Source organism: Anomalospiza imberbis, chromosome 5, assembly GCF_031753505.1.
Source record: "Anomalospiza imberbis isolate Cuckoo-Finch-1a 21T00152 chromosome 5, ASM3175350v1, whole genome shotgun sequence".
In the NCBI taxonomy this organism is placed as follows: Eukaryota; Metazoa; Chordata; class Aves; order Passeriformes; family Viduidae; genus Anomalospiza; species Anomalospiza imberbis.
In genome coordinates, this window is record NC_089685.1 from 70,800,907 (window position 1) to 70,827,844 (window position 26,938).

Here is a 26,938-nt window from a genome sequence, read left to right on the forward strand (position 1 = left end):
TGTATTTAAAACTGACCCCGAGAGAGGAACGTCAGCATGCTGTGGTGCAAATCTCCATGGTGTAAGTCATGCTAGTTTGGTCAGAACCACCAGGCTGTGCATTTGGGCCAACTCCTCACCCTTTTCAAAGCAGCACACAAAGGTCAGGAAAGCATCTGGCGCTTTGCCAGCCACTATTTCACCTTCTGAGTCTTGTCAAGTGCATGAATAAAACAATTTGCAAAAATCACTAAGGAGGCAAAATTTATATGAATTTTTTATAAAACACCGATGTTTCGGGTTTATTTTTTTTTTTGCCTTGTAGTTTCTCAATCCAAATTTAATTTTGGAGGGTTTGGCTTTTTTCTTGCACAGCCATGAAGCCCTCCTTTTCCTTTTCAATGACAGCTGTATTTACACACCGTCGTGTAGTTCTGGGATCAGGGGTTTTAAGGGAGAATCCCAACCAATACTGTAAAATATCCACTACAAACTGATAGACTTGAGAGTCTCACCGCACTGCAAGTACCACCCAAGCACACAAAACCATTTCCACACTCGGCCATGCCCATGAATCCTCGTAAAAAAGCCTGGCACTCTGCGGGCTCAATTTTCGCTTTTACTGGTCCCAGGCGGAGATGACTGGGGCACTTGCTAAGCAGGAAGAATATCTGTTGCAACTCCTTACCTGAACCACAATTTTTTAGAAGGATATAGAGCCTCCTGTGCCTTCCTGCTCACAGACATTTTCAGGTGACCTATGCGCTTTCAGTATCAAGGAGGCGGAACTTTTCCGTCAGGAGCTTTCCTTCCTGTTTAACCGGTTTATGGCGGTGATGATTCTCTTCCCAAGGCATCCCTCAGGGAAAATTCAAACTGCAGTAGCAATAAAAAGGTAACACCTTATCTATGCTCCCTCTCAATTTGGAAACCCAACCATACTTTTTATTTTTATATACATATATATGGTGGTAGATTATCTCACACTTCCAGTGTGAGTTTCCAACATGCTTAAAATAACAACTTCATTAAAGGGAAAGAATTGCCTCTTAGGAAGATTTCTGCACAGAGAACAGGAGTCAAAAAATGTATCTACGCCATCTACATGCTCCAAAAGGAGCTCCCAGCTCCAGTCACAGGGGAGGGGGACAGTACAAGCCTCTGATGGCAGAGTGGCCCTCTGGCTTTGGCTCCTCAGTGTGCAGAGCTGGGATAGCACAATAGTGGAAGAACCCCGCTTATTCTGGGATATTTCCCAGGGACCAGTGAGGACTTGGCTCTCTGCAAAGGGCCTGAAGAGCTGCAGTAAACACAGCACTGGCCACGTCCATCTTCCACATCCTCAAAGAGCCCAGTGCCCTCCGTAAAAGGGAGCAGCACAGGCTGCTCCAGACACAACACAGAGGGAGTTTCCTCAGGGACCACTCGCCTTCACACTTCATACCATTCCTTAAAAAGTTAGAAATTGCTCCGCTGAAGTGGCTATTCAGAATTCAAGCAAAATCCCAAGGTTGTTACAGGCAAGAAAATATCCTTAGGAGCAGGGAGGGAGTAAGGGTCAACAAAACAGTATTTCAGTTATAAAAAGCCATGCAATGAGACTGAACAGATTAGGATAAAGCATATGAAGTTAATTATTAATATCGGATATGCTATATCTAATAAAATGAAGCTATAATTTGACAAAGTTAGCACTACAGGAAAAAAGCCCTAGCCTTTAAAGCATAAAAGCTGTCAGTGACGTCACTGTGATTTAAAAGCAGTTAGACAAGGACAAAACTTATTTCAGTTGGTGAAAAGTGATGCATTTTTTGTCATACGTTCTCCATGTATTCTTTTGAAATGTCACCTTGCTCCGTGAGCTGTTTGGTGGCATCTGTGCTGCACTGTCCTCCTTTCCAGCGATTACTGTGACGTGATCCTGAGAGAGAGGAACACGCCAGTTTTAGGAGCTGCCATTCCAGAGTTCATGCCAGTGCGGCGTTGCTTCACCTCACGGGGATTGGACACGGCTGGAGGAGGAGGACTGGGAAAACACAAAATGCTCGTGGGAAGAGCTCATACTCCAAGCACACACAGAAGGCTACACACATAATACAAACTGAGCCGGGACCTCTCTCCCCGTGGTGATTTCCGGGAGAAGCCTATGAAGGTTTTTCTTGAGAAACTCTGAACATTTTCAGAATTTTCTCAGGCTTTTAATTGAATGTCTGTGTCCACTATTTCTGTTTCGTGCTTCCCACTAAAAGAGCAGACAGGGAACTGCTGAGTCACTTTCTACCCCAATTCCTCCTGGAGCTGCCAAGAATTGCCGCCTCCTCTTTTGCTGGCACGTGGGACGAAATTTCCAGAGACAAAGAAAAGCAGACAGCCCCTGGGATGCTCCCTTCGCCTCTGCTGGACGCTCTCAGTGCTCCACCAGCCGGCGGGAGCCACAGCTCGCTCGAGATTAAGGAAAATTTCATTCAGCTGCGCACGAGTGCGCTCTTTGGAGCCACTGCTCCAGAGTGGTCTGCTACGGAAAAGACCTGGCCAAGCAGTCACTGTACAGCCCCCGGCATGAAGCGCAAGATCTTCAGCAGGTTTTCCTCCCAGGGTTGCTTCAGGCCAGTGTGCAGCTTGTGAAACAGCACTCTTGCGCTTGAAGCCTGCAGCCTTCCAGTAACAACAGGCTTGCAAGGGGAATGCAGCGAGGTGTTTTAGCAATCCGTGGGGATGGAAAACTGGCCGAACAGAGCATCAGTGAGGAAACTGCTCCGTTTCATAAGAGATCCATCCTTCTGTGCTCCTATTCTCCAGTGCCACCTACTGTCATTTCCCCAAAACCGTGAGGCAGGGAGCAGAGATCGCTGCGCCGAGAACAGTGGCAACTGAGCTTTGCGTCTGGCTCCGGGGGACATCATCTTATCCATCATCATCACTGAAATACGGGCCCTCTCAGAAAGGTCTTTGGGGGAAACATTCCTGATTCTCGAGGTCCTGCTTCTCCTGGAGCAGCACTCCAAAGGGACGACAAAGCATCAGCAAAACTACAGGGATGCATCAGGGATTTTCCATGTGCTGGGGAAAAACACCAACCAAGAAAAAAACACACCAACCAAGAAAAAAACACACCAACCAAGAAAAAAACACACCAACCAAGAAAAAAAAACACCAACCAAGAAAAAAAACACACCAACCAAGAAAAAAAACACACCAACCAAGAAAAAAAACACACCAACCAACGTGTCAGGATGTTGTGTTTGAGCAGCAGATGAATAAGAATACTGGCTTTAAAAAAAAAAATCAAAAATAGGTTGTTTTGTATTACAGGCCCTTATTTGTTTCTCACAAGTTTCATCAAGCAGGGGTTGCGCTCTCCCACCTGTTTAGTAAAACCACCCAGCAGAGGAGATGCTGCCGGGCAAAGAAAATAAAAGTTGCAACAGACAATACAGTGGTTGAGTCATTACAATGATTCATCAGTGAAGGAGACATTTGTTGGAAAGGGCAAGGAGGACTTTGCAATTCTGAAAACACTCCTCACCCTCTGTTTACTCACACAGAACAAGAAAGGGAAAGGATGGAAAGAGGGGGCGGGGAGCAAAGTTCCAATTTTCTGAGAAGAACAAATTGAAAAAAAGAATATTGTTTAACACAGAAAACATTTTCACGGGCTCTGCTGACACCCCCATCTAATATACAAAGTTACTAAGTTACCAACACCCTCCTGAGGTTTGAAATAGGCTGTTGTGAAAAGATCAACCTCCACAGCCTGCACGCACTGACGGCAAAGCTAGCTAGGACTAAATGTAGCCTACAGAATTTAATCTCTCCTTTTATTTGAACATCTTTTGTACTTTGATCCTCTGAAAGGAACAGCGCCCTTCAACACTGTTGTTCCTGGCAGGAACAATTACTCCAGCTTAAAAAAAAGAAAAAAAAAATCAAATCTCTGAAAAAAATTAGGTGCTGGAATGGAGAACCGTCTTAATGTATATTAAAATATGCAGCTGAAATAAGGCAAGCAGGCAATTTATTACATGTATATACACAGATGCACACACGAAGATTTATATATGTCTCTAAACACACATGTACATGCATGAAAGCATATATATGCGTACACTTACATACATAGATCTCTCTGTAAAAGCCTAAAATAGGTATATACACAAAAACACATATTAAATGCTAAGGGACTCAAGAAGAGAGCTTAAACTATTCAGAAAAGAAGTTAACCTACAAGTTTCAGCTGAAAGTCAAAAACCCCGGAGCTGAAGAGTGCTTAAAGCCAAAGCTCTCACTCATAAGGCTTCATAAATTTCACCTTTTTTTCCTTCCATTTCTCTTACCTTCTCTGGTTTTTCCACTGTTTCCTTTTGCTATTCTTTCCATCTTCCCACTCCAGTGTGCCTGCTCAGTGGCTCTCTGGGAAATCAGCTTTGTCATTCCGGTGTGTTCAGTAGGGTTTGTTGACCTTCTAGAAACTGTTCACACCACAGACTGTACAAACAAAAACACTCTTGTGTTTTTCACTGGCACACTGGTGAGATATGTTGCGTTTAACCAGCAGATGAATAAGAACACTGGTTTAAAAAATAAAAAATGCCTGGGCCTTCTGCAAAGCTGCCAGAGCAGAAGGAGGACAAAGAGCCCCCCCAAAGGACAGAGCTCAGCCACCCACTCCTGCAGACCAGAGCTCTACTGCCTTTACCAAAGAAAGCCAATTAACAACTCTTTAAGCATAAGAGCATCTCTATTTCCAATATTGCCCATATTGCAGTATTACAGCAGCTTAAACGATACAATATTTCTGAATTTTCCCTGAACTTCTTGCACATGGCCAGCTTCTTCTATCTTCCTTCTGACTTTAATTTTACTGTCGTAATTGCTCACAGTACAATTGAAACGGTTACTTAAAAAAAAAAAAAAAAAAAAAAAAACCCAAACAAGCATGTAAAAAACCAACCATACAGCTTTTACAAAAGATAAAGTTTGTGGGTGTATATATAATTTTTAAACTAACTGAACAGCATTCCTTACATGCAATTCAGGATATAAAGCATCTGCTTAGATAGCTAATTTGGCTGCATACTTAGGTTGCCTGTGCATGTCAGCAAAGCATTCATTACTGTTTTCATTACAACTTTACCTGCAGCATGGAAGCCAGCAATAATTTACTTAACTTTTAACATAAATAATGCAAAGGAATGGCTTACCTGCAATAAAACATATTTCTGCAAACTCCTGTGTGGAAATCAGGCTCACAGCAGCCCTCCACCACAATTGGACTGGCTGGAAAAGAGGTACTTGCAGAGGTTAGAATACAACTTCATCTGTCACCCCAAAACACCTTCCCCATCTATGGAACACACACACACATTATTCTTAAACAGCAACTGCTCTCTGCTGTGTCAGGCCCTGTGCTAGGCTGCTGGTGGTCCAACTAATGATGCTTTTTTGTATGTGAGCCTGGAGGGCAGCAAGGAGGACCCTGTTCATTGTGCATCTAGAATTAAGCAGGTGAGGTGCATTCCCTGGAGCTGGACACTCATGCCGTGGCACTCCTGCCCTGGTAAACAAGCATCCCACTCCATACCAGAGGCACTCATCCCACTGCAGCAGCCACCACGTGGATTTGTGCTCTGTCCTGCACTACTCTGGGCAGCTCAGGCAAATCCTTGCTGCTGCCACTCCTCTGGCCTCCCCACCTTGCTCTGTGTTCCTCTCAAGAGCAGGAATGGGTGGATGCAGGAAGGGAATCGCGGTGTTCACATCCCAGGTGTGCTGCTCCACCTGTACCCCTGGGGAGAAGAGCAAGGGCAGGACAAACCCCTGCTGAAGCAGATACCATGGGGAAGATAAAGGAGGAGGAGTCAGTATCCAGGCATGGTGGTTCCTGCAGGAGGCTGGTGTCTTCCAGGGACAGGTTCCCAGGTCACAGTGAGGTCAGATCATCTGGCAAGCACTGGCTTAGGAAAAGAAGAGAGAAAAGCAAGAGACCTCTACTCATCGCTGTGGAAGAGGTTTTACAGGGACTTCTGTGAGCCAGAGAGAAGTTTGATCAGAGGATCCATGTTTACCCCTGAAAGAATTTCCTACCAAGGTTGTTGGCACAGAAACCAAGAAAGAAAGAAGGACAAATAAGAGAAACCTGCAGCTGCCTGTTCCAACGAGCACTTTGTTTGTCTTTCCTGACCAATGGGTAAAGTGTAAACCTCTGAGTTTTCTAAGAGTGCATAGAAAGCATGCATGCTGTAATAAAAACAGTTTGAAGCCTTCTGAAAATGGAGAGTTGCTTTGTACTGTGACCGTCTCAACTACAACACATTCCACAGCCCTTGGAAAAACCTCAGAGAGCTCAATATTCTCTGCAGAGTCAGTAAATTCTAGTGCTTTTGGGTGGGGGTAATTACTGTTAGGAAACAAATAGTAGCATCCATCACCGTGGCCTAGAAGACGGCCAAGATCCCCTGCCCCAAGTCCATGAACACGGGAGGAGGAGACACGGTCTTCACCACAGTTACTGGGGCAAGTGAAAGCACCAGGAAGCTCTGGGGCATTCCCTACAGTCAGTGGTAATATCTTACCCCCCCTGCCCTACCAGCCTGTGCACAGCTCATTTCACCCTCCTTTGTGGCTCATGCACAATAAGAAAGCTCAGTTTAGAAGAAGCTTTAGGCTGGGGTTGGTGACCCTGTTGTGAAGAGCTACATCACAAGCAGCTCAACCATCTCCCTTCTTTGCCAAGCAGCTGCTGACCTTGCCAGACCCACCTGACCCCAAGCAGGGGAGCACTTCACTGCTCCTTCCAGTTCTGGCAGTGGCAGTGTGGGAGCTGTCCTGATGGCCTGGACACCCGACTGCAAACCTGCTCCAGTCGGGTCAAACATGACCCTGGGCTGTGCCTGAAAGCAAATGAACACACAACTCACTGCCATTTCAGGTCTCATTAAGGGCTGGTTGGGCAGTTTTGAGGAGGAGGGCACAGAAATTTCAGAATATAAAACAAGCCATCTGACCCTGTATGTTGGGAGCTGAAGAAAGAAAAACCAAAAAAAACCCGAAGCAACAAAAGAAAAATGAGGAAACTTAAATGCATCTGACACTCAGGTGCTGAGGTGTCATCTCAGAAGGCTGAGCTCAGGCCTCCAGGACTTGGTCTAAAATAAGATATCTTGTTCCACAGCAACATGCCCTTCCTTCGGGGTGTACTGTCACAGCAGGTTATGGTCACTGAAATTTGAGACTCTAAGCATGATTTATCTTGATCTTAAACCAAGCCTCATCCAAAGGTCTCCTTGAACATCTGCACTTCCTTGTGACTGCCTCAATTAACTGTGCCATGTCTACATTATAGATCTGAGTCCAGGAAGAATCCAGACACCCTAGGCTGAGGCTGGAGCCCACTCATAATACATTGGTAGCGTCTGCTGCAGCCTAGGAACAGCTCCCCATTCTTCACTTGGCTGATCCACTTTTATAGCCTTGATTCAAATGGAGTTATGTTAACTTCAGGTGTGTTATCAGGCTATGAAGAAGCCTATTGTAAGCAGGATATGCTTTTCTTAGATGTAGACACACATGCAAAATAGAAAGAGCTTTGATACGGAGATTTTTTTTCCCCCCCTGAGGTTCAAGAATTTTATCATTTTAATAATATTCCATTTTCCTGATGCGCTCATTTTTAGAACATCTTTTGTATTAGCTCCAAGTATTATATAATTCCTTCAAAATTCCTCTGGAGGGCACCATTACCATAACTATACAATTAGCTACAGCAGGATGTAATAGAGATAAACACTAAATAGCCTTGCTGGCAGGAGGCAGAGTGTCTTTTAACCCAGACAGCTTCTTTACTGCTGCCTGGGCTGTTACTCTGCTTTAGGGAGTGTGGGAAACCTTAGTTACACAGAAGAAGAGAATTTAGAAATGATAATTGTAGAAGTTTGTCTTGTGAAAAGGCACTGTGGATTTGTTTGTTTTCCCCTCCTATTATTATCTTTGTTAGCAAGTACTAGAATTTGGTATAAGCACTCAAAGGCTGTGTAAAAGTGGTATTTGCCAAGACACAGGATGACTTGTGATATTTGGGGCAGGATGGAGAAGCAGATTATCACGTGGACTCTTCCTGCCCTCCTGCTCCTGTGAGGTCCATGAGCCAGTCTCTTTCCATTCCCTATTCCACAGCGCAGAGCCAAGGTCATCCATGCCTCCAGGATTTAGAAAAGCCAGCACAAAGTGAGGGAAGGATAATATTTTGGAGCCAGGAAAGACATTAGGACACACCAGAGTTGCTTAGAAGCTGTTTTGTTTTTTTTTTTTTTTTTTTTTTCCCAGAACTGAGCAGGAGTGATTATACCAAATTCTAGTAGGTTAAAAACCCAAACAAATCCACAGCACTTTTTGCAAAACAAGCTTCTACAATTACATTTTCTACATTCTCTTCTCCCTTTGTAACTAGGGCTTCCCATGCCCCCTAAAGCAGAGTAACAACCCAGAAGCGAGCCACACCGTCCATAGGGAAACTTTTTTGAAGCAGGAATACACTCTGGAGAGCTTGGAAATATTCTGGGAAGCATCGTGGTTATGTAGAGAAGGAAATATTTTCTCTACTTGGATTTTACTACTTCCTCTTGCTGCTTTTCCTTTTACCTTGCACAGATAGTTCATCTGTTTCCCAATTAGAATAGAAATTATTCAAGTGGGTGAAATACTTGTGTGAGAGTTATGAGGGTCTTGGGATATTATATCATGTAGAAAAAATATATACTGTTACACTCTGGTTTTAATTAGGCCAAACAAAGAAAAGAAGGAAGGGTATATTTCAGTTATGGCAGGAATAATGCACAACAATCTGCCATTAATGAGAAAGGATCAGCAGAATGAAAAGGAACCCAAACAACAACAAAAAAACAAACCACCAAAAAGTTTTAAACCCCCCCAAAATCAGAATAAAATCTCTTAGAATAAATAAATAGAAATTTTGAATTAACTTGTTGTGAACTTAAGTTTGGATCTGCATTGGTATTTCCAATTTGTAAAAATCATCTTTGCTCACTTTCATTGATTCCTTCCACATTTCAGCCCGAATTCTCATCTATTAATTATCACCTAATTCAAAGACAGTCCCCATACCTGTGTTTTGTTTCAAGATCTTTCCTCCTTCACAATATCTGCCGCACTGAACACTCACAGCTTCTCCTCTTAATCACTCCCCTCCAGCAGCAATTGAAGCATTTTGGTTTAGATTAAAAGATTATTAAAAGCATCAAAACATATTACATGAACTTTGCAAATAGACTTAAGAGAGAGAAAAGGAAAAAAAAAAAACTGAAAAGATAGGTCAGATTTTGGCTAGACCAACCTTGACATTGTCCTTTTAAAGCACTCCCCAGGCAGCTTTAACTTTTTCCACCAGCCTCTCACCCTAGGGCCCAGTCATCCTGGCAGCCTGACAGAGGCCAGCATTTCACATGAGTGAACAATTTCTCCAATATATAAGGCAAGCATTCAGCTCCCTCTCTCTCTTTTCACCTGTCCTTTGAAGTTTAAACCGAGACTATCACTGTGCACAACGCAAGGAAAATCCCTCTTTCCATTAACCCTTTGAACCCTCAGGACAGGAGTGATACCCTAAGAGTTTGAAACAGAGACAGTAGGCACAGGACTCCTCTCTCTGTCCCCCCACGCCAGCTTTTTTTTTCCCCTCCGTGTAGTTTCCCTTGCAAACAAACCCCTCATTTCCTCTTTCCCTCAACCACCAAAATCTTGCAGAGCATTCCAAGTGTGAGCACACGCTCACAGGTGCAGTACCCCGATCACTTTTTGGGAGAATACGTTTGCTTCAAATGTGACTGGCACTTCTATTTCAAGGCACCAGGCAATTCACATAAATCTTCAAACTCAAAGGGGCTCAAAGTGGTCACAGATCTACAGGCTGTAATCAAAGATGTAACTCTTTGGTCCCAAAATCCAGGAAACAAGCATCTTACCTGTAATTAATTGAATAATGCAAATGGGGATGGAAGCAGAGTTATCTGCCCAAATTCTCCGGACAGCTCTTAAAATGTAACCTCTGTGACTTTGGTTCAAGCTCAGGGATGAACTGGAAAGGAGAAAGCAGAGGGAATTCTGGGTAAGGAAACCTGCACTGGCTTTGATGTGCTGTTACATAAGCAGTCAACTTCTACACTCCCAAAATTCCAAACTCAGATCCCATTTCTCTGGGCTAGGCCAGAGAAGCAGTTATGTTTGTTATGATGTGCTGTTACATAAGCAGTCAACTTCTACACTCCCAAAATTCCAAACTCAGATCCCATTTCTCTGGGCTAGGCCAGCTCTGCTTTAAACTGGTGTGCAATTTTTTATCAAAAAAAAAACCAAAAAAAAAAAACAAAAAACCAAAAACATTCAGAAAGAAATCTCTTGGCACCTATTAAATACAAAAATAATGATCCAACAAGATTTGATGGATAGGTTAGACAGATTAAGAAGGCTAAGAAAATAGTGAAAGAGAAGTTTGGAATTCACTAACTCCTTTACAGCATTTAGGACAGCCATAAGATAATTTTGTGGTCCCTAGAGCCACATGCTGATGTCTGCCACCTCAAGATCCTCTCACAAGTGCACACAGCAGGCCATCAGCTGAGTAGAAGCAGCGGTGGCTGTGAAACAAACCCATGGCTCCTGAGTGCCAAATTTTCCTAAGAACCATTGTGGTCACTGCTTTTGCACCCAAAGGGAAGATTTAAGCAGATAAAATTATCAAAGGGCCATGAGACCTGAATTTATAACAAGAAAGGATTAAGAAATTCTGGATTTCTGAGTGCCCGTCATGCCCAATCTTTTCGAAGGTTGGGTAACTAAAATGCTGAAGTGTGCAGGATTAAGCATAAGCCTGAGATTTCATTGCACAGAGCACCACTTTGGCTTTTCCAGGCAGGAGACTGCAGCTGAGTAGACTACAGCCAAGCACTGGATATGCATCTATTTGGACAAATATACCAAAGGAAGAAACCTGGAATAGGGCACGGTGCCCCTTTTAGATTACAAGAGAGAAGCTTAAGCCACCCTGATACGGATAAGCCTAGAGAGGCACCAGAAAAAAAAAAAATCCTTAACAAACTGCCTCACATTGTATTTTTTTTTTTAATCCAAGCATTTCTGTGTTCTTGTCACATTGCTCTTTCCCTCACATCTGAACTGATAAGCTCCATGAATTTCAGAAACTCTGCAGGAAGAGCTGTGAGGTTTCAGGGCCCCCTTGTTCCTTTATTTGTCAAGAGGCAAAAGCTTGTGATCCATCCACATCTCTGGGGGCTGAACTGCAGGTAGAATTCCCTGGAGCCTGGCCTGAAGGGGCTGTTGCTTCAGTGAATTCAACTTTTCAGGGTATTAAAAACTGAGAAAGTGAAACAAATGACAGGCACTGAGGGTGGAATTCTATCTCCTGAGGAGTTTAATGGGGCTTTCTGCCACTGTCTTCAGACAGGCCAGGATTTCACCCCTGCTTCAGGGAGCAGAGCAGAAAAATGTTACACAAAATTTAAACACGCTTTTGTGAGGCTGAGTTTGGTAGTAAAATTCAAATGATGATACTGACTTTTCCTGAAAACACTTTTGACGTACAAGAATTTTTTGATCCTCTGTCTTATCTTCAGAGAAGAAAATGAGGAGAAATGTAGAAGATTTTTGTGTTTAATTTCAACTCATATATAATTTCATTTTTCTGAACATTTTACCTTGATCTGAATGGCATGATTAGCATATTAAGATATAGGCTGTCTTAATACTGCCAGATGTAGGGAAGAAGGGAAATTAAGAAAGAAAAAGGGCAACAAATAAACCAGGCAAATCCATGTGGCAATGGATCAAAAAAATCTGAAGCAAAGAACAGCAAATAAGGATGGGAGCAAAGGAGAAAGTCAAAGAGGGCAGTAGAGGATGGAAAAAGAAATAAGCAGAGGAAGGAAGGCATTATCTAAAGCAGAAGTGCAATGGAGGCAAAAAAAAATTAAAATAGCAGAGAGACACCACAGAAATTGAAAACCAAGCTGTGGAGAGCAAACAGCCAGAGTATGAAAGTGGCATATGGAAAAGAATAAGGGAAGCAAAGGAGCTGAAGCAGGGAAAGAGAACAGAAGGACACCACTTCTGCTCTGGGAATACACTGAACTGCAGTCAGGAGGTGACTGCCCTCAGAGGATTAAATCCCTTGAGGGAATCAAGGGAAAAGAGCACCACACCTCCCCAAGCCCACAGACCAGCACACGTCCTGAGGAACAGCATCGCAAGCTGCCCTTCAACGCCCTTGAGCCTCTCTCTGGGCTAGCAGGGTTTCTCTCTTCTGTGCTTTTCTCCAGCATTTTTTCCAGCCTCACTTCACCTCCTTAGCTGTTTTCTTCCTGTTTTGCCCTTTGCACTTTTTTTTTTTTTGCTTGCTATTTTGCACCTTGATTTAAAAGGACAGCTGTAATGAGGGCTTGTTTCCATCCAGCAGTAACTGAATGAAGGATGACAGCATATCCACAGAAACTACAGAACAGTCCAAATGGAAGGAAAGTGCATCAAGAAGAGAAAAGAAGCCAAAAAAAAGGTCAGTGCAATTCAATATTTTGAAGGAAGTTCAGTGAGCTGCCTCTGCACAGCAGGCCCTTAGCAAGAACTCTTCCTGGTCCATTTTTCGCTGTAAAGAAATGGAAGCAAACCAGACTTGGAGTACTAATGAAGCACTTCAAGAATTCATGGTGTGGTGGCCTGTCAATGCAATGCTGTTAAATGTCATTTATTAGAGCTCCTGATTAGCAGCCATCCTGCTAAAACCAGGGCCAAGACCATGGCATTTGGTTTGGGATTTTGTGCTGAGCAATGCTCTATCAATTGATGCACTGCACTAATGTAGCTTTAACTTTCACACTGGGTTTAGTTCATAACAGCTGGATTTAAGGGGCAGGAGTGGAATTAATCAAGACTTTGTTTCCTCCTTGAATAAAACCCTGATTGGGGCGGCTCATGCTGGGACCCTGCACATCATGGGTAATGCTCTCTGTTTCAGTGACATCTCTAATGCACTAGTACAGATAAAACTGATGTCTTCCCATGTGAAAGCAGCTTTATAAATAGAATAAAGTCTGTCTTTCTCACTGGCAGAGCTCTGGAAGAATCAGCTTGGTTATGGGCATAGCTGAACATGCACCATGCTCATGATGATCGCTCCTGGATGGAGATAACTTCCCACTTTTCAACTTATCTCTGTTCTCTGATTAAATTCTTAATCTTTCAAACCCAAAAGTTTTGTTAAAATATAAAACTTGCTAAACTGCTTATTCCAGCACAGAAGTTCCTAAGTTCTGCGATGGCTTTCGTAGTCAAAATCCCAAAACACCAAACCAATCAACCAAAAATATAACAAACAAACAAAATTTAACAAATGTAAACAAAAAAGTAGCAAATGTAAACCAAAAGAAGCAGCAAATGTGAACAAAAATAAACAAATGTGAACAAAAAATAAACAAATGTGAACAAAAATAAACAAATGTGAACAAAAATAAACAAATGTGAACAAAACCCCAAACATAAACAAAAAGAAACAAATGTAAAAAAGAAATGTAAACAAAAAAGAAACAAATGTAAACAAAAAATAAACACATATAAACAAAAATAAACAAATGTAAACAAAAATAAACACAACCAATCAGAATGTAAAAATGTAAACAAAGTGTAAAAAACAAAAAAAATGTAAAAAAGAAAAAAACCCAAAAAAGTAACAAACAAAATGTAAAAAATGTAAACAAAATGTAAAAAACAAAAGACCAAACCAAACAAACAAGAATGTAGCAAACAAAACCCAACCCAAGGAAAAAAAGCACCCCAGGTGATGATTGCATTGAGCCAGAGTGTGGATCAGCAATGCATTATATTATTCTGGGTGACTTTAAAAAGAGCAAACAAGGAAACAAAAGCATGTAGAAAAATACTTTTCAACATTTTCACATGAATCAAGCATTTCCCCAAAAAGGAAACCAGAAAAGGACTGCAGTCCTGACCATGGAAGTGAGGATTAAACAGGAGAAAACTCAGGCAAGTGAAAAATTACAAACATGATCCGTAAAATATTCTGACGGCTGGACCAAAAGCAATCCTCACTGCTCCAAGTCCAGAGTCCAACTGTGCAGCCAGAGCTTCTCAAATTGCCTGGCACGGATGATGCAGTGACCAATTTTTCCCACAAAGGAGGTGGAAATGCAGCATCCACTCGCACTCATTTCTCCTTGCGCTGCTGGAGTTGCCCAGCTGGCCCACACGTGGCCCCTGAGCTAAGCACTTATCACACTCTAAGCTCTGGAAATATTGCAGTTTTCCAGCTCAAACATTCCAGGCAACCATCAAAGCAATGGACAAAGGGAGCTGCTAAGCATGAACACCAATCATTGCTAAAACCATTGCTTAACTTAGAGCAGAGGAGGGGGTGGGCTTCAACATCAGGGATTACAGGTTTTAAATTCAAGGGGAAAAACACTGTTCCTAGGACTTTAATAGCTACCAACTTTATACTCCATGACTTGCACATACAATTCAAAGGGCATCTCCTCGGTGTATGCTGTGCTAATCAAACTCACTGTAGACTGCTCTCAGTGCTCCTCAGAAAAAAGCAATGGACATACAGGCAGCTGAGCACCAAGCAAAGTTCTCCCCTCTCTGCCAGCTTCACCTGACCATGAGCAAGCTTTTGCTTGCACATCCACATTTCAAATTTACCACTTGCCAAGCCTGGACAAGCATGCAAACCACACAGCGTGATGTGTGCTCTGTAAAGTAAAAGCTGTGTGAGTGCAACTCTTTTCTGCAGGAAAGTCTCACTGATGTCTAACAACTGTGTTCACACACACACTTAAACTGCAGAGAGATCTGGCATCGGTTTTTAAAATCTTGGTGAGAAAAAAAAAAAGAAAACCAACCTTTGGAATCCACTGTCAATTCAGTAATAATGGTTTAAGCTTTTTTAAAGGTTGTCATGAGAGATGCAAGAGGAAGCAAAGTGGCCACAGCCCAGTTCTCTAGCACCAAACAGATGCCTGAAACAGGCTTTCCACTGCAGAAATAATCATCAGTGCTTAACAAACAACGAGGCTACAAGTTCAGCAAAGCACATCGGCCGCTCCATCCCTGCAGCGAGCACTGAGGTCAACAGCTTGGACACTTTCCTAAAAGTATGAATATTCCTCAGCTCTTCTGCTGAATAGAAATGAGCTGGTCCCCCATCCAGCAATCCATTATGGTGACAAAGTGGCTCTTAGCATGGCCAGCAACATGTGTGACAGCAGCAAGTGTTGAGCAGCAGCCAAATTCTGTCTGGGAGAGATAAAATCAGATCCAGGAGGCTAATAAGATAAGGATCAGTGCTCTGTGTACATCTATCCATTCATCAGAGCACCGGTTTGAGTACAGGAAACAAGAAAGGTTATAAGGAAAATGGAAAGTGAGGTGGGGGGAGGGAGGGAATAATCCTCCTGAAATGTTATTTATGTTTCAGAAATTTTGTGAGAACATCGAGTAGTTGCTGTCATTGTCAGTAATGTTTTTCTGAAGGTGCTGACTGGCACGAGGAAGAAGCTGTGTTAAATCCAAGTTATTTACTGCCTTTCACTCAAGCCCCATTCAACAGCAGAGTGCTTCCACAAGAGGCAAGTTTATAATTGTAAATAAGACAGTCTCTGTCACATACTGTACACATCCTCTTTTTTTTTAACTGTAAATTCCTTAAGGCAGAGACCATTATTAATGCTAAATGCATTAAAATTCAAGTCAAATAGCAGAGAGGAAAATAAGCAACAAGTTAATTAAACTTGCAACAAACACTTCATTGGAAAATGTTGCAAACACCCCAAAGGAAGATCTGGAGTGTGAAAGAACAAAATGAAATTAATCAAATGGGCAAAGAAAAAGTTTGCAGCTTAAAAATAATACTCTGTCTTCAATATAGAAACATGAAATCAAGTGTTTACTGGGAAAAAACCCTAACAATTTTCAGGAGACTCAGCCTGGTTTTACCTGTTTTACAAGGACACCTACCCATTTAGTATGGGAATTAGAGTCCTTTGCACATGCAGAAATAACCTAGAAATTCACATTTGTGAGAGGAATAAATGCAGATAGACGATTACAAGTGATTGTTTCCACTAAAAACACAAAACACACCTTCTCTTACAATTGTACCTTATTAAATCTCCTGTGAAGAAAGAGTCTGCATTACCAGGGGAAGAGTCGTGATAAATGAGAGAGTCTGTCCTGTGGGTCTGACTCAAAACACACATTCAACATGAAAACTTTCAATCTTCACAGCTGTGGAGCCTCAGCTAATTAGTTGTGGCTAATTCATTATATAGAGATAGCAACTTTCTAAAAAATAAATAAATAAATATATATTTATTTATCTCAGGTATTTCTATTTCTTTGTTACTTTCAGTAAAGCTGGAAAAGGATTTCAGGGTTTTCACAGCTCGTGAGAGTACAAATTGGCCTTGCCCTCAGAAGAAAATAAAGTATATTTTAGGAAGGTCCAAGAAGTAAACCAAGAAACCAAGTTTACTAAGAAGGTCCTTTGAAGTAAATTTTTAAAAGGTATAAAAATCCTTTAAAAATATTTCTTATTTAGCAGAAATTCAGCATGTATAAAAAAAGAGCCATGTTAGCAGGCCAAGAGCTGAAGGGTTTTCAATCCACTGAGGAGGTGGGATATGGACAAAATGCCCATTATTATTGGCCATATATCAACACTCCCTTAAAACTGATAACACAAACTCATGCCATTGCTGAGGAGAATCTCTTTTTTGACACATGATAGTTATTTCTGTCCTTCCAGTCCTTGTCACGTCTCCACTGAGATGCCATTTCCAACACACCCCTAATATTGCCACTCTTCAACAGACCATGTGGAAAGGACTAAGACTTCTCACTCATTTTACTTAGCACTCCTGGCAACAAAGTCATATATTCCTTTACTGCCCTTCAGAGAAGGGCAAATCCCATAAGGTAAAAGGGGTGGAATCCTAAAAACCACCCAAGACTGTCACCCAACAGCATCACACAGAGCCTCAAGTGATCAGGGCTCAGCTACTGGACCTACTCTGAACTTTAGTCACTTCCTCTGTGCTTAAATCCCTCAATTTCTTTATCCTTGGAGAAGTCTCTAGCCATATTCCTCCAAGAAAACATGCAAGTCAAGAGCTCTGTAATTTCTTTTTTGATACTCACAAGGCAGAACTTGAGAGTGAAAGCAAACAATTTAACAATCAAAACCCAAGAACTTCTGTATTGGTGAGAAGCTGTTTTGGTCTTGAGGTGTAGATTTTACTTTCCCAGATGAGGACGATATAAATTTTTTCATGCAGTAGATTCCTTATGCAGTGGCAGTGATTTTCTTGTCCTGTGCTTTTCATTTACACCAGTAGTTTTTTATGGTCTTTGGAAAAATAAGAGAGTTCCTTTAAAGCCTGCACCACTGTGGAATATACTTACATTAACAGCTGAAAAAACTTGGGGAAATCAGTTTATCTCTGTGCCTCTTCAATAGCAGCTAAAAGACAGTCTGACCAGCTCCTAGATCATGTCCCTGTTTCACTTATACCCAGTTCTTCTTTCTCATGCCAAGCAACTTCAAGTTCTCAATTTCAGTTTAATTTTTGAGCACTTCCATTTTCCTCTGAAGGCCCCGAGCATGCTTTCTGATGCTACAGACAGATGCCCAGCCCTTTCAGCCTTCCCATTTAGACCATTGTAATTCTGATTCAGAGCTTGCAGTTCCTTTCCAAAGGTTGATATTTGATCCTCCAACTTTACAAGATGTTCCTGTGCCTGATATTTCACATTAATCCCACCTCCTAATTCTCTAATCATCTCAAATGCCACTTGAGATGGAACCTCAGAAGATAAATTCACTGCTAACATTGCTGCTGGCTTGTGAGTCATCACAAGTTAGGGACTAAGAAACTGTAATTGAAAAATGCTTTTCTGCAACTTCCTCCCCTGAAACGTTTCACCTGATCAACAAATGATGCTCAGGGGACTTCTGTCTTCTCAACATCATCTTACATGCCAGAGATAAAATATTATTGAATCAAAAAGTTCAGGTAAACTATAATTAAAAAAAAAAAAAAAGAAGAAAAAAACAAGCATATAAATTCCTAGGGAAGCAAACTCACATTTCTCAAGCTATCAGAGTTTAATTCATATTATTATAGCATTTTGCAATGGCACCTCGATGTCTCACCTGAGATTCAGACCTCATTCTGACATGTGCTAGATGAAAACATGGTGAAAAACAGTCCTTTCCCTTCTGTGTTAAAAATCTATATAAAACCAATACAGTACTCAAAGTAAAAGCATTTCTATGTCCCATTCCTGCTCTCAGACCTGCTTATTTCTGCAGCAGAGCTGAGATAATTTTGAATGTCTCTCAAGACCACTTCTTTTACCAGGAGTCAGGAAGGAAACCGGCATCAAAAGCAGGTTCAGGGGCTGCATCACAGACAACACAATTCAGGAGCAAGCTGGAGGTTGAAGCAAGGAGCTCAGCAGGTCCATAAAAAACACCCCATTTTCCAGCTTCCCCACGGATTCTGCTGCCTTTGCTCAGGACAAATAAGGCTGATGTTGGCCAGTGCAAAACTCATTGATGTGGGGTAAAAGAAAGAAGAATCTGCCCAGCCTGTGTTGTCACACAGCTCTTGTTCTGAGCCTCGTCTTTCTCTGTTGTCCCCAGCCCTGATATTCATTCAAACTTTTGATAAACTACCAGCACTCAGACATGAGTGATTTGTCATCTTTATACCTTGTAAATGCAGCATAAAAATAAGTTAGACTGATTGAGATTACACTGTTGAGGCAAAACAAAATAGGGATCAAATCCAAACTGACAGCTACATCAATTTTATTAGTTTGAAAAGAAAAATTTACAAAAAAACTCTAATCCAAAAACCAATAAAGCACTTTGCCAAATATGATGTTATCTGAGACTCGTCATATTAAAAAAAGTTCTATTAAATCTCCCACTTTCAAGTTCAGCATCAAAAACACTCAGTTTAAATGATATTTCTGTCATTTTTTTCTTAACCTTCATGAAAAATTTACTATACCATGCTTAGAATTACTTGAATAATACATATCTTGTTTTAAATTCCAGTTATTACATGCACTTGTAAAATGCTATTTGGTTTGATTTTTTCCTCCCACACCTTAAGCAAAATATGTGACAATTTTGTTTTCTCTGGGGTAGCATGTATACGAGCTAACCCATTCCTGAGGGATTTTCAATTGCCAGCTAATCCAAAGCTATTTCTTTCAGAATTGCATCCAATGAAGTTAATGGACTCAAGGGGCTTTGTTTTGGGTTTTTTTTTTTTTTTTTTTTTTTTTTTAACACTAGGGTGCATGCAGGGTTGTTTTTTGCTTTGGGTAGTTTGGGTTTTTCACATAAAAAGATCCATAATATATTTTCTCTTTTCTAGCCCTCATGCACACACACACAAAAAATAAACTAGAAGCCCATAGCAGCATGGCCAGCAACCCCCACTGCCATAAAGATTCTGGTCTTACAACATGGCCAATAGCAATAAATCCTTTTTCTCAGAGTCTCTTTGCTTCTGTCGTGATTATATGCAAGTCCAAGGCTATTTACCATGTATTTCACAGAGGAATTGTTCAATAGAAACATTGAGCGAAGAAATAAAACAAACAAAAAAATCTCCTAATTTCATGTGCTGTGCCGTTCCTTCGTTTCTCCCACCACTTCACTCACATGGACTTGTTCTCAGAACAAAACTGCACCTTATCTTTGCCTTTCCCCAATGCCTTTACATCTACTTTCTCCAAACCAAACCCTTGAATTTATTTCGGATCTCATATGTCTGACTCAGTGGAATTTTGAGAAATAATGGAGCTTTTATCACCATGTTTTAGAGCTGACAGCAGTGATGGCCCTGGTTCTGAACAGTAAAGTAGGTTTCTTGCTTTTGATGCCCCAAATATCACAAGGTCAAAATGATCTGGGAAACATGGAGAAGTCTCTCATCTGTACTTGAAGCAGTTCTGTTCAAGTCCTTAACTCTTAATGAACCCCACAGAAAAATGTGAGCATACAAAAGTGCTCTGACTGATTAAAAAGAGGATATCCCAAGAGGAGCTGATTTAATATTAGATCAAATGAGCTGGAGTTGAAATTACCATGTTTTTGTTGACTATTTTAGCATATTCAGGGAAGGCACAGGGATCTTTACATATTTCTGAGTCTCTTTGTAGTATCATTCTTCACACGTTATTCTAGTCAGGGTGGAATACATGGATTTGAAGGCATGAGGGGGTGGGAGAACTTGTGGAGTGGATTACTGACATACCCCAGAGAAGTTTATTAAAGTGATAAAAGAAAAACCCTATCATAATTCATTTTCTGGTTTGTTTTCTTCTGTGTTAAACTGTGCAAGCCTCTAACAATAAAGCTCCCCAGAATGCTCGCTGCTTTCATAAGAATTAGTAGCTCAGCTTAATACATAATCAAATTGTCAGAGAAGCCACAAGGCTCTCTTCCCCATCCCCATTCCCTGTGTTGTGATCGCTGATTTAAAAAAAAAACCCAAAAAAAACCCACAAAGTTATCCAGGACTTTCAGGAATACTTTCTGGCAAATTTCTTGCCAATGAAGAAATCATTATAAGGAAATGCAAGTCTGCTTTCCAGCTGAGCTCTGTTTTCTTCTTTCAGAGTAGCAGCAATGCTTTCTCAATGTAAGTTAGGCCCACAGACATTTTACAGCAAGATGGGAGAAAGCAGAAACTACTTTATTAAAAATGTGACAGTCCATAGCGCTTTGGGTGTACTTTAAAGGTACAAACAGCCTGTGAGCTGAACCACTCCAGTTCATTTAGGCAGCCTTTCCTTGGGCATCCCATCATGTATCTGTGGCTTTGGACATAGAATCGCAGAATGGTTTGGGTTGGAAGGGACCTTAAGGATCCCCAGCTGCCCTGCCACGGGCAGGAACATAAGCTAGAACTGTGTGTTTTCAGTTTAATTCTGTCTGAAATCCAAATATTTCGCAGCAGCCTGTTCTCATTTGTCCTACATTTCCTGAATTGGTAAACAACGTTGTTCTACAATTATCTAAGAAAAAATCCCATCCCAAATCCATGGACTGTGGTTCCAGGAGAAGAGAAATAGTGATGAACAAAGAGCACAACTATTCTTTCACTCTGAGTGCCCTCACAAGTCCTCAGAATCATCCCAGACTAACACAGCAGGTAAGTGTTAACGCATGACTGTAATACCAACTGTATTTGAAGGCAATGGAAATGTTTTGGATTTACAATTTCACGTGTTTGAAGCAGCTAGAAAGAGCTTTTCTCCCAGAAGACTGTAAGATGGTGACTTAAAATTCTTTGATACAGTGATAGTTAAAAATTCAAGCAAAAGAACAGCTACAAAATAACTGCAGATACTGGACTCATTTTAGTAGGAACACCACCATGAAACTACTGACAAACTAGTTCTCATCTTTGTCACATCAGCAAGACAAGACATTTCCAAAAGTGCTTCCCAAAAACCACACAATTTACCCACCAATAGGACAAGAGAGCTTAGCAGTCAGCCAGATAGAAGGTGGTCGATCACTTGTGTTCTCACACAAGAGATCAGTAAACTGGAAGTGCTGGCAGAAGATGGAGTGCAAAGAAGCACCGGACCCTTTTATGGATCCAACATCTCCTTTGTAGGGCCAACTCACAGAGGAATTGCTGAGGAACGTAGTGGACATGAAGTGTCAGTCTTTGCACAGTGTTAGAGGAGAGGACAACTAACCTGAATAGCAAGTTATACATTCCTCTAATTACAAAAAAAAACAGCAATGAGGATAAGAAAGCAAGGGTCATAGTCAATGATAGAAATACAGCTGCAAAAGTAATTGGCACTGAAAGGAAAAATTTCAGGAGCTGTTGTCAGGCCTACAGCAAATACAGCTCATTTTTGAAAACAGTGTGAGAGACCACTGAGGTTACATGACAGACTTACAGTGCTGGAGACCAGAGCTGCATACTGAGGTACAGAGAGAATTTAGGAAAATAAATAAATAACAGGATTTTTAAAAAATATATGTAATTATGAAGATTGCTAAAAAATGTCTGAGGTTTTGAATTCAGAACTAGAAGCATTAAGAAGTAAACTATTCTAGATAGACCTGTGGGCTGTAACACAGCTGAGATGTTGTCGTAGATGGTGAGGGCATAATGCTCAAAGAAAGAACATGCAGTATTTAACATGACAGAGAAGTCACCCTAAAAATGTGTCTTCCTTCTAGTGCTGACCCAATTTCACCACATTTATCAGGGTATGCTGGTACAAGCTGCAAACACAGACTAAATGTACATTTACCTTGTGTGAGAGCCTGGAACTTTGCTGGTTACTGACCCAAAACAATCTGCTGCAGACACGAGGGAGGAATAGCCAACAAACAGAAATAACATTGGAACAATCATGCCCAAGTTTGGTTTGGTTTGGTTGTAACAAGGAACAGCATTTTACACTTTTTGTGCTTTCCCCACACCTCACTAAAACTAGAGGAAGGATTGCCACTATTTCACTTTCTTTGGCATTCAGTTCTATGTGAGTCTTAAACCATTACTGTTACCTCTGATGGGGAGTGTTACACAAAAACATGACCTACAGAGGAGATTTTTCAGATCAATCCTATTATATATCCTTCAATTATTTTGAGGAACCTCTTTTGTGCCTACTGATTGTCAGCCCAAGGAAGTTGTTCTCCAAGAGGAAACAGAAAAACAATTCCCAAACCTGTTTCTGGGGCTGTTCAATGTACACATTCTGGAGCTATTCTTCCAGCTGTGGAAAGCAGAGCAGGCACTGTCAGACTTTCCCAGCTGTGCAGTAGAGCTTTTGCTCTCTGCACAGGGTATGCAGACTCTTCTAGTAACATCCTCAACAGGTTAATAACTTATTTTAGATCTCTGATGTGACATTGTTTTAGTCATAAAAGCAAAAGAAACAGGTGCAAGCTCACCAACTCGCCTCTCAGCTACCATTATTATCTTGACTCCGAGTAGTGGAGCAGGATTTCAGCCCAGGGAGATGTGTACCCTCACGGTTGCATTCCAACTCAAAATGTATTAACTGACACTACCTAATTTTGGTGCCACCAGAAACTTCCCACCTTTGGCATCATCCTCCAGAATCTGCTTTGGGGTTTCTTTTTGTTTACAGAGCAGTAGCCACAATAGCACAACAATTTGCTAAGACACAGAATGTGGACCATAAAAACGAAGGGCTGTTTACCATTTCTGCCATCTCCTCATGTGTATCCAATATTTTCCACTCAACAGCTTGCTGTTAGCAATGAGCCTGCCAGGCTGCTTAGACTAGACTGCAATCATCAAGCAGAATTTAGAATTGTAAACTCCCTGCATTTAACACGTTAGCATATTTAAACAGAAATCTTGAAATATAATAAATCAAGAACATCCCTGCTAGCAAAGGGGCAGGTAAAGCACAAAAATTCCCCGGTGAGAGAATGCAACTGGAAATAATTCAGGATTTTTTTTGCTGGGGCCTAATGGAAAACATGAAATTATTTGCATTCAATGACCATATTGTCCATACCTGAGCAAATGCTTTGCAGATAAACCAGTTTAACTTGAATAAGATGAATTAAGCTTAAAATTTATATATATATATATAAGTTGTTTAAACAAGGGATAATAGTGTGACACGGACCTTGGGAAAAACATGTAATGAAGATTTACAGACCAGGTGGGTCTCTGGGTTCTGTACAGATTTACAGGGAATAAATGTGATCTCATTCCCCAAGAGGTACAGATCTACACCTGATGAATTATTAGAACAGCTATAGAAATCTGAGTTCACAGTGGCATTTGAACCAGATGGTATTGGCAGATATCTCCAAATAAAACCTTTTTCACACTACAGAGGCTCTGAATTCAGGACAATTCTCATTCACTTACACAGGGAAAATAACATCATTGATCAGCTGTAACACTCATCAACCCACCAAGAATATGCAGCTCAAGGCACACATGATACCATGATCCCCCATGATTGATGGGGAGATCACAGAAATTCTGTAAATAATAGCAGCAAGGCTCCAATAAAAACCAAATCAAGCAGGGATGACTGCAAACACAGATATGAACATGGCCAGGATTTTGATGGATTAAGACTAGGCTACAACTGGATAAAACTTTGGAGAGATGATGCACAAGGCTGCTGCAGGAATTGGTAAGGGAGGCAGAAAACAGAAACTGTGAATGTAATACATTTGGCCAGTTACTACAGACACTGGTGCCGCTGTTTAGGTCTGATAATCACAATAGTCCTACTGACAACACTTACCAAAAGCAGACTGGGAAGACAGAAGAAGAAAAAAGAAGAGGTTGCTGGAGATCTAACAGAGCTGAAACCCCACAGCCACAAGCAGTGAGCAGAGAGCCATACAGAGCTACTCAATTGTCAGGACTAGCAGCCCACGTGGATAAAGAAGAGCCAGGAGTTCCTCACACTGCATACAGCTGACGAGAGAAGTCAAGGAGAAAATACACCCCTGAATGCAGAAAAAATAGCAGGGAGGGGGAAAAATGGTCCAAAGTGCTTTCTGCTGTCATCCATTTTACATCAGTGAGGCATTGTGTCCCTCTGTTTGACTAAACCAAATTATTCTTAATGACAGAGCACAGAGGCGAGTGGCTCAGCTTCTAGCAACTATCTTCATTATCATCCTTATAAAATAAGACTTTTCAATTTTTTCCTCCTTGGGATGGAGGTTGAACCCTCCTTTCACCATGGGGGGGAGCATGATGAATTTAAACCTGTGCAACAGCAGCCAAGGCACTCTGCTGCTCTCTAAAGAGCATAACAAATGACAGTGAGCTTATGAGCTCTGCCTCCAAAAAGCAGCTCTCCTATTTTGTGGGAATAAATAAGCGTACTAGAAGGTTAAAAAAAAAAAAATACAATGGTTACATTCAGGAAGGAAAAACAAAAAAAACATAGTGTTACCATTAAAACATACATCTCTTTTGTCTTTAGCAAAACTTCCTGATCCCTTGAGGGTTTTCAGAGTTGTAACAGGCTAAATTCACTTGTGAGGGTGTAACTCCTCGACACTTCTCAGTGGGAGACTCAGCACGTTCAGCTGTTTCAGGTGTCAGGGCACCGAGGCCGCAGCTGAAACGAGCTTTGGGATTTTTTTTCAGACAAAAAGGCAGGGGCTGAACCCTGTGCACCCAACTATCCTGATATGTGCAATCTCCCTTGGAAAATAATGGGTTCTAAGGGGATGCACACTGGGAAAGAGGCATTCTCCAGCCCAACTGCACTACGGCAAAAGAGTTACATCAGGGGTTAATTTGGCATTTACTCCTCTGATGGTTTTTTCTGTGCTTGTAGCTATTACTGCTCTTTTGGCACAAACCCAGATTAGCCATTAGTCTGTGGATTGCCATTACTCTGCCAAGCTTTTAGAGCATAAAAAAAAATAAAAGCCACTTTGCTAAGATGACAATAAACATTTAAAGCCCAATAATATCTCTGTGCAACTTTGGTAACAGTAAAAATATGGAGCCAGCTTTCATGTACAAACATGGAAAATGGGCTAAAATCATTAAGGCATTAGAGATGTTACATAATTAGAATTGTCATTTTATATTTGCTACAATAAAAAAAGCTATTTTACTTAGAGTAATTACCATCAGTGATTGGTGTTATTGTACATGCTGATTAAGATGTTTATTTCTGTGAGGAGAAAATTAATTGAGAAGTGGCACAAGAAAGCTAAGGACAGGGAGTAGGGCTGTAGCAATATTTTACACAGGACACAAAAAGGGGGCCTTAACCTCTTCTTAATTTGATTTCCTGAAAAGTGTCTTAATCTAGACTGTGCCTGCCTTGCTGTTGCTTTGATTTAATTAACCAAAAGAACCATTATTTCCCTTTTATCTTCCCCTATACAGAAGGAAGAAAAAACCAAATCTTATTGTTGTCTTCATGTGGATCATACAAATGTTATTTGATTAAGTGAGGAATAGTATCATTTTTTTAAAAAAGTTAATTTTCAAGCCTTATCTTTCAAAAGCCAGGAGAATTTCAGGAATGTGCAGAGGAGGAAAGGGGTAACATGCAAGCTATTTTAGGAATGTGGGATTACTAGGGTTTCTTAAATAAAAACACTCCTCATAGCAGAAAAGGACTGGCACGATTTGTGATGCACTGGTGGCCTTAATAGATGAAGGAATAATGAATAACATATGAATATTTGTGTAAAGAGAGAAGGAAAAACGTCCCTGCGACTCTAAACAATATGGACAGCTTGTTTGCTAATGACTGGATAGAATCAGCCTCCCCTTCTCCCCCACCCAAACCAAAACCACTTCAATGACCCCAGAGTTCCACCCTCTGCAAAGACTCCTGTACCAGTGATGTTTCCTATTTTAATGCTCCGTGACCAAAACAACCCTTTTCAGAGCGAGTTTTACTAGATGGTAAAACACCAGAGCTGTTCTAGTTTCCCCTGCTTGGCTAGCTTCTCCAAAAGTCATTTCATCCTCGTCGCAGCACTTGCAGCCCAGGCTGGGTTTATTCTGCTGGAGGAGCAGTGATCAGAGCTGTAGGCTCTAGCACAGGTGTTTTCTGCAGCACAGCTCCTGTAAGGGCAACTCCTGCCCTGCCCCTGTGCAGAGAATATTCCCATTTCACTGTCACTTTGTGTGTTCCTGTCCCACAGACACCCCACAGCAGTGGTGGCTCAGAAGGTCTCTGTCAGTGCCTGCTCCACACGTGTTTTTCAGCTCAGCTTTCTTCTGAAGTACCAGAAATGGATGCTTTTAATCCTCAAAAATCACAAAAAAGACCTAACAGTTTGTACTGCTGGACCTCAATTTCTTTTTATTACTCGAAGGTAAAT

At 41.3% G+C, this 26,938-nt stretch overlaps 2 long non-coding RNA genes across 2 annotated transcripts in view; both read right to left on the minus strand.

The window, feature by feature from the left end:
• Positions 1-2,174, minus strand: LOC137475054 (uncharacterized). The gene is made up of 3 exons (XR_010999669.1): positions 1,139-2,174; positions 668-855; positions 1-120 (listed from the first exon to the last, which is right to left on the minus strand). It is a non-coding gene; the product is annotated as an uncharacterized lncRNA (long non-coding RNA).
• A 3,421-nt stretch (positions 2,175-5,595) lies between these two features.
• The window catches only part of LOC137475055 (uncharacterized), a 52,169-nt gene continuing 30,826 nt past the window's right edge, over positions 5,596-26,938 (minus strand). The window contains exons 2-3 of the long non-coding RNA XR_010999670.1: positions 9,957-10,069; positions 5,596-5,933 (exon numbers count right to left, since the gene is read on the minus strand). This is a non-coding gene — a long non-coding RNA (uncharacterized lncRNA). The remainder of the gene's footprint in view (positions 5,934-9,956; positions 10,070-26,938) is intronic.